General features: G+C 43.5%; 1 protein-coding gene across 5 annotated transcripts in view; it reads left to right on the forward strand.

The window, feature by feature from the left end:
- LOC111244196 (uncharacterized) overlaps nucleotides 1-9286 on the forward strand; it is a 180161-nt gene that overhangs the window by 73241 nt on the left and 97634 nt on the right. The gene's annotated exons all lie outside the window — the stretch shown is intronic.

The following is a 9286-nucleotide window of genomic DNA, read 5'->3' on the forward strand; positions in this document are numbered from 1 at the left end:
GCCGCTGTGGTTGTCGATGGTAAATTGGCAGTGCCACCGACAAAGCAGTCGACACGGTTGACTGGCCAGTTGGGAGTTGCGTGAAGACTTCGACAAGTTGAACGAGAATGACGACGAGCAGAAATCTTGTCCGGGGCTTTTTCTCTACCTCCATGTTGATTCATATATGAATGAACGTAGCCACAGAGTTCGGCAATTGCCGACTATCATAGAGCTATTCTCGTTAGGGGAAATTTTCTGCGAGCAATTGCTGAGACAATGTGATAGCAGTTAAAATTGGCTCCCAAAATGTGATGATTCCGCCTACCGGCACGAATACTGTTGTCTTTTCCTGGATGAACATAGACACATCCGCGGTCGACGTAAGAACTTCACATAACGGCGCCGTTGTGCCACCACAGAGAGTGTTATTATAAATAAACATTTTGTCAACAGCAATTATCTTGTTTGAGGTCTTCTGCTCGACTACAACCAATATCCCGACTGACGTCTATTTCTTTTGAACTCATATATTTTTTTCCGCTTGCATTATTGTCTTCCCTAAGCTCAGGTGTGGTAAGTTGTCTTTTCTCATCTACGGGGTCTTAATCAAACTTGCTTACTCAATTCTGTCGAACACAGTATCCCTGAAGACGAAACTGGGCCTGTCCTAGCTGTGCCTACTATTAACAGCAAGCCTCGCATGAAATGTCGACTTTATCTGAATAAAATACGCTAACTACTATTAATATTTGGACAAGCGGCCAGACGTGTTTTTTTTTTCTATTGTTACACCGAAGTCAGAAGCTGAACATAAAGAACGCAGGCCGTTTTGTCGCCTTTCAGCTTCAGGGTTTTGCACCTTCAGCAAATTAGTTTTTTCGACTGCGCCAAACGCCCAAGTGCACAGAACAGGCGTCTTTAGCGGCTCAACTTCTAAACCGCTGGCGACATGTACCGATAACAAGTTCGAGATAGGGATTCAATAAGCGGAAAATTGCGAATTGTCGATCCTAAATGTAATAAAACCGGGCAGCGACTGGATTGGCGGTACTTCCGCTTGATTTTGCGTGGAGACTGGATCCTACTGAACGTCTTCACTGTTACTGCCGCCTCTGAGGCTACTGGGATCAACCATAACATTAGCTACTATCTAAGTCCCAGCCGAAGCACAACAGCCTTATCAATAGCAGAAGAGATCTAACCTGATTAGATGTAAGGCTTCTTAGAACCAATATTGACTTTCAGAATGATGTGCATGGCACAGAAGCCGAAGCTAGACAGATGGGAGCATGTGGAAATTCGCGTTAGCTATCTGTTCTTTGCAGTACTATTTACCGATTATTGCTATATTATATATTACTGAATTGAGTCTTCTTAGCTGAGAATACGTCACGTGATGCCATATACATCTCCTCTGATGACGTTTGATCAGGTGAAGTGTTCGCTACCTTGCTGCCCTATCGTCCTGAGTTAACGCTGTACAATACGGCAATACCGACGAACGCCCGGCATACGGGAGCGCCTGCGTTAGGGATACGGCGTCAAGAGCCTTGGTCGTTCGTCGTTCTGACATCTATTTCATTCGTTAATGCGCGATAAAATAGGATATACAGAAAACAAAAGGCCAGAAATCGCCATAAGACATCCTTTGGCTGGGCATTGGTTTGTTCCTTTCGCTTGGGTCTCCTTGCGGGCTTTTCTCCATGCCCGTTGCTGCTGCCGCTGCTACTATGGCCACCTTGAGGCAGGAGCGCTTTGCCGTTGTTTATAAAAATTTAAACGGCATTCAGAACAATCTTTCTTGTTCGTATTTTTGGTCCTTACGTCGAAAAAGAAGAAGCGCTGCTGCTGTTTTTATTATTGTTGTTGTGCATCCGCGTGTGCCTTCCCGACCATAACTGACTGCCGCGCCAGGCAGCGATGCCGCTGACGCCTTCATATCCCTCTACAGCAGAGTGTTTTGTGATAAGCGTCTGCAGTTTCTTGATACTGAACTCTACTACTCTACCAGCACATTGTGTACGCATCACGTGACCATGTACATCTTCTATTGGCTGTTACCGATGTTGCGGTGCTGCTTGCATACGGTCTCGTTCAGTTTCCCCTTACCGCGTGAAGATATTATCATTTTCTTCGTTTTGTTGATGGTGGTAGCGATGAGGACGCCAGTAGAAGGTGCTCTAATAAGTGCATGGTGTCGAGAACGACAGGACGTGCGGTGTACACTTTGGTCTAGTAAAGAAGCATTCCGTTGGTCCGTACAGCGTTGGCGCGCAGATAGACGGAGACGGCGAAAAGACAGGAGTGCAGGACTCGATTACGTGGTAACAGCAGCGATGCGCAATGAGAACTACGGTTCTGATGATGATAGTGATGAATACGGCAAAGACGAATATTGTGTATGTGGTTCATACCAATTCGGAGCAACAGCTACTCCGGGCAGCCTTGCTGTCGTTCCGAGGCCGGATCAACGCATTCAGTGCTCCTTCTGCAAGCCCAGCTATCGTCCATTGGAAAGGAGCTGAAATACAGCGCCCCCTTGAAAAAGGTGTGAATTATGAAGATTGACGCCGACCGCCCGTCTCGGTCTATATTAAAGCTGATCTTTGATTTTTGGCGTCCGTGAGGTGTTCCTGCAGGTAGCACTACAAATGACTGTCGAAAATTACCACGCTGGTCATCACCAAACGGAATAAGCATAATCCTGATCATATCCACGATGTTATACCGATTATCGCGAGACTAGCTGCTACGGTACCGATTCCAATGACAAAAAAACTTCGTTATTGTTTCAGTTACGTTTAATCGTCTACGGATTTCCACGTCGAGAAAAAAAGACGTCGCAGCAGGAACAAGAACAATAAAAGATACCGTGCCTGAAGACGAACCACCGGCATTTTCTAGTAAATATTATAAAGCTTGCAATGAAATATTAGTTGGGCCGTTCTTCAGTCCCATTTTCCGTATCATATATGTAGATACACGATCCACATTGCTCATCGAACATAACTGCTCGCCGCTCTTAACTATATACTAAAGCATTATCTATTAAGGTGTGACTGTTGATGATCTTGATGCTGTTGTCGCAAAAGAATCGTAGATTTTTAGCGGTCGCGGCATATGCTTCTGCGGCCGCAATAGGGAGACAGACGGCTTCAGCCATGGCTATGGGAGGGTCAAGCGATAACGTGAATCTAAAACTGATTCTCTTTCTTGCTTGCCGTTTCACCTATTTTCTAGACTTCGTTATCGTCTAGAATAATACTAAGCGTTTTCCAGCCTAGCGACTAGGGTAGCAGGACTAAACGTTGTAAGCTCCGTATAGCAGCCAGCCACTCAGGTAGGTTACAGGTACAGGTAGAACAGACTCTGCACAGCACAACGCGCCGCACCTGCACATCATGGCGCATTACGCTAATACATGCAGCGACACACATATATTCTACTTCCTAACGTTAATGCATAGAGCTAGTGCTGACACAAATGCATGCACACACGCTTCCAGTCACTTACTCTATCATGCACCAGAACACATGCTTTGAGCGTTTTTTACCCCACAGATATATATACCTAATATGCAGTGGTTACTTACTGTATCGCCATAGGTTCGAGCAGCGGTCGAACTGGGCTCGGTGGCCTCATCGTCAGTAATGGGGACCGGCCAACTTCGATACGAGTACAGAACTAACAATAGGTAAACGCGAAACCGTTTACAACATGTTTAGTTTTTTTTTTCGGTGTTCTTAGTTGCCCTGACGACGCCACTGGTCGACCCTTATTGATTAGCATTGAGTGTGGATACGTGAGGCAAATAAGAGGTTCGTCTGCTGCTAGGTGCCTATTCTTCTCTCGATCTGGTTGTTTGTCTTCGCGGCGCGTCTAAGTTAATGAAGCAGAAAACGCCAACATCGATTTCCACTGCCGAACTGCGTGTGGACGTTATATAGAAAAATAGAGGGCATTAGGACCCGTTAGAATCTATGCGTGTTTATTGTAAAACTAATGTAGTCTATCAACACGCACACACATTGGTTTAATTCGCTAGTGTGCCCGTGGAAGTAACGGTAGCTTTTGTATCATTGTAAATAGATAGTGTTCTTATGTTTCGCGGGTGGCTGGCAATGAGCGAGCGCTACGTTTGTACCGCCTGCAAACAAAGGCCGATATATGCTAGGGTACGTGTTTGTTTGTTTGTGTGTGTGTGTGTGTGTGTGTGTGTGCGTGTGTGTATGTGTACAGGAATTCGTTTGCCAAAAACGACCCGTATAATATCAGCGTAATTAGGTAGTATTATTAGCTCTACTTTTACTAAATGGTAGAATTTTTAAGTGGCGAAATAAATAACTAAAAAAATAAGTGTCTTTTTTCCAGTAAGCAATTTACTTCAGGTACGAATGATCTTAGGCCATTTTGTCGGCCAGCTCCGCTCCGTTCACCGCTGTTATTTTTAGTCTAAACGAAGATCGATCGATCGATCGATCGATCGATCGACTGATCGCTCGCTCGATCGATCGATCGATCGAATCAAAGAAAATCTCTGTCTTAGGAAATTGTTTGTTTCAATCGTTTTTATGAAAACAAACAATGAAAAGCTTTTTCCAGAGAACTAAATGCGATGATAGCTACTCTACTAATATTCGAATATGCAGAATCGGCTGGATGCGTAGCAATAAGTCATCTGCAAAAGTAAAATTAAGATTATTTTGCTGCCTTAGGGCTACCTTTGTCGTACATGCCAATTTTTCTACAAGCGAAACGCGTCACTGAGGTATGCCGTTGAGGCAGTTACGTCGCGTACGTTCTGGCATAGTGTATTGATCGTTTGTGCTGGTCGTTTTGGCTATAGACGTCTGTAAATTTGTCTTCCATCGATATATATGGCGGCGTTGTTTGACGAAATAGCTTCGATAAGGAGCGTGAGAACGACGTAGCATAGGAAGCCGCCAAGAATATATAACGGCCTCCACAATGGAACGAAACAGAACGTTAAAATGAAGGGCCATCGTCGTGTTCGCGTATTCCGCATATTGTTTGTAGCTGGTTCGCCTGAGGGCTGAGTGTATATATGAGGTGTTGTTTCGGCAATCTCGTTGGCGCTTCTGTCTCGCAAATCTGCTTGGTTAGCTATACGTAAAAAATGGGTAGACGAAGTATTTTGGCTTGCACACGGATACGTATAAAGCGATAGAGTAATATACAAGGCAGGATCCTCATAAAGTCATCCTCACGGCCAGACGTTGTTCCCATTCGTCGATTCCTACATACACAACGAACTCATTACCGAGCACACAACTACAAAGACAACAACAATAATCATGACATGAGTGATCTGCTCGGAACTACGTCTGTCCGATTGGATTTGCCCCACATTACACGTAAAACCGGTACGGGACTCGCATCCTGCCTGGGACGTGTTATATAGTAATAAAAGTACCACTCAAGTTTCATCCTTTTTTGGGCTCTTGGCAATATACAGTCCTACATTGGTCTACCTAAATAGCTGACACATATATGTCCTATTATAAAAACAAATAAATACAAGCGAAATATTCAATTTTTCGCGGAACGGTTGCTGCTGCGACCCGCTCTCCTTGGAACATTTCCCATCGGTATACATCATATTATAGTATAATAATAAGGAGTACTACGGCGTATTACTTACATACTCCCTATGGCTTCGGCTGAGTTTTGTTAGATTTTAAATAGTTGTGAAAATGGTTGCGTTTTTTGATGATGATGATGATGATTTACATCTAAAAATATTAAGTTGGACAACCAGGGGAGATCTGGGTTCAGCTTATTCTGTTAGAAATAACGCTGGGCACAGCATAATGGAGATTTCTCGACGGTTACAATGTTCTTGCTTGACGTTGATGCCATGACGCAAGATGGCCATTACTGCCTATCAGCCCTCCTTACCTAACTTCTGGCAAGCATCTGCTTCGCGTATTTGTCACGGCGTACAATTTACGTAGCGTGATCACTGTACCTATGATGTATTTTACCTCGTAGGCGCTTAGTGATGTGGTAGGACGCCGATAGCTAATCAGACGGACAAGCTAGTGGCTTCGCTACGATCGGAGGTATCAATTCTAGATATCTGCTTTTCTGAATGGCCATTATAATAAGATTAACCTGTGCCATTGATAGTCGATACTCTAGCGCAGCCGTTACGTCTAAAACTTAACTGGCGCCAACTGCTTCAAGGCGGAGAAACTTGTAGTTTAAGCGTACGTTTCTAGGAAATGTTGAGTTACTTCTCTCTGTGTTCGATTGATTCGGCCATGTGCAGATGAGCATTCGTATGCAGCATGATATGCATCATTTTAGAGGAAAAGCAATATGGCTGTCGAGCTACTCTGGCGATTTCCTTCGAAAACAATTTTCTTGTACATAAGGGAAAACTACAGTGAGTGCCGTAGAGAGAAATATCTGTTCCGACAGTTATCAGTGATAATTTTGTCGTTTGAATCTATTTCTTCGTATCGGTACTGCCAAACAGTATTAGGCAACGATGATATTAATGGATGGCACGCAGTCGTGGCAGTACCGGCTAAAACATGATATCGCTTCCTGAGCTTCTTCTCATTTCGACTTGTGTGCCTGCCTGTCCGTCTCCCGCCTCTTGGGCGGTGGTGGATCTGCGATTGTATGGACCAGCGGGGGGGGAGCCCACGGACAGTTGAACAAAACTACAGAGACGAGAGAGGCTAAAAGCCCGTTGCCCAGTGCATAGAAACCGCACACTATCAAACGGAGAAGATGTAGAGGGTCGGAATGTGAGATTTATAGAACGCTTCGAATCACAGACGCCATCACTATTAGTACCAACGGTGTGAATAACAAGCACGCCACCGTAGTCTACCAGCAGCTATTGTTTTTTCCGGGGGCATACGGGGGTTTGAACAACTACTATTGAGGTAGCCGAAACGACACTGAATCTGACATAGTGGCAACCTATTATTTTAATTGAATATAGCAGCGTTGCATCAAAACTCAGAGGCTCCGTAACTTTACCGTTCTAACTATAACCTAGAGCAAACTAGAAGGCTTGACAAACGTAAAGATCTTTCTTCGAACATTAATAATACTAAACGATGGCGTCCCATGTCGTACGTTTACGTTCTCTGGTAATCGCCAATAGTGGCTAGATGACTTTGCCAATGAACTTGCAGACACAGCGCTCTAAATAAAATTGTCTATCAAGCTTCAATCGCTTGAATGGGAATATGCCAAACAAAGTCAAATAGAATAACTTGACAATATTAGTAAAAGTATTCATATGTCGTTGTTGCGACAAGAACGTCTGTCCTCGTTTCCACTACCGTGGTGATGATCGTCATAGCCCTTCGAGATCTAGCGATACCTCGGTGTATGGTAAAAATGTCAGTGCCTTGCTTCGGTCCCTTTAAACAGTAATATATATATATATGTGTAGGTAATAAGTATCTGGGACATATTGATCGAAATTAGCGACATAAAGTTCTGGAAGAAACATATACGAGAGAGAACTTTATTCAGTTCACAGCCACGTGCTACATTTTAATTACGTCCTCCTAAATGGGTGAATTTTCAACGTTTACTGTATATACAAACACCAATCACCAGCGATCGCAGACTTCTAGCGGGAGCCAACGTTGACACTGCGGTCGCAATTCGAAAATACATACATTCGCTCAACCTACAAATATATTACTCACCTAGAATCTTTTCCGTGACACCCCATTAGTTCACCTCTGTACCTTTCACCTGATGGTATATATTTTTACATAATAAACCTCACAATAGCGCTCGCTTGGGGTAACCATACAGACAATATATACACTAGAAGATGTACACGTGAAGCTATCGATGTACATATTTTATGTGTTTACCTCAAATGAGCATCTTCTCCGTCTTCCGTCAGATTGACCATTGTATTGTGCATGATTAACACGTGTGTGTATATATTCGTGGGTTCCTATCGAAGGGATGGTCTATCCCTATAGCCGATCCACAATTCATCGTGGTGCCAAAGCACTCACACATAAACACACAGATATATAATAGATCTCGACAACAAGTCTAGACAGGAATGAAGGAAGGTACAATGTCGTGAAGTATCGAAGTCGACAATTGGGAATCTGGAGAGTGGCATTGCGGTGGCGAATACGATACGAAGAATTGATCGTCGAAACGGTGACGATGCTGAGATGATATTGCTGGCCAATAAATCGGGTAGCAAGGGCGGCGGTATAAAACAGACTTGACCTCGGAGTTCCTCCCTGAAGAGTAGTCCAACAGAAAAAGCAGCGCCAGCAGCAACAACAACAGTACACGACAAAAATACACAACAAAACGTTTGATATGATACCTATTCTTCGTGCGAGAGCCGACGATAACAGCGACACGAACCGAATAGAAACTTATATTACATTATATGGAAAAAAAAATATATATATATAAATTGATCTAACCTTGTTGATTGAAAGGCGAGCTACATGTATTGTTGTTACTGCCGCTGCCGCTAATATGCCATACACATATATTCAGCGAACTTCATTGAAGCTGGGCGGATAAATGATTATGTTTATTGAAATAAGGAAAGCGCAAATGATACACATGTGCTATTATCTAAGCGCCATGTTAACATATATATATATATATATATACAGATAAATTAAATTTAAAAAAACTGTATAAACACATGCGCTTCTCGCTGACAGAATGGTAAAGTCGAGCCGTCGGAAATTATTTTCTTAAACCTCTATATCTATCCGTGTGTGCATTTTTGTATGTTACAAGTTGGAGATAGATAGGGAACCTGCAGGTGCATAGGAGACGGGGCAGGCCGAACGAAAATCCATTGGTGCAAAATTAATTACGTTGCATCCGCTAAATCCTGCAAGAGCGTCGTCGCCCGCTGCCTGTTGCAGACGTATAAATTTCAATAGCTAGGCTTCAGATCATTACAGTAATTAATAATCGACCGACGGGCGGATGTAATCGAATTTTCCGATCTACTTAGAATGATTGTGGGCGCACAAACTATGATGTGACCAATTTACTAGATCGTCATGGATAGCTTTACCAAATGCTATTTATCTGTACATATCTGTGGGTCGTTGGCACCCTATTGACAGTCGAATTGACCACCGGTCGCTGCCGTTGCAGTTGCTCACACCCCTTGGCATCGCGTATTTGCCCTCGTTCGTCTATAATATAAATGGGATTTTAACAAGTCGCCTATTGATTCATTAATGCGTGAATTAGAAAGCATGGGGGTATAGGTTCGTAACTGAACGGCCATCAGCCGATCGAGTGC

This window comes from Varroa destructor, unplaced genomic scaffold, assembly GCF_002443255.2.
Source record: "Varroa destructor unplaced genomic scaffold, Vdes_3.0 BEIS01000002.1, whole genome shotgun sequence".
NCBI lineage: Eukaryota > Metazoa > Arthropoda > Arachnida > Mesostigmata > Varroidae > Varroa > Varroa destructor.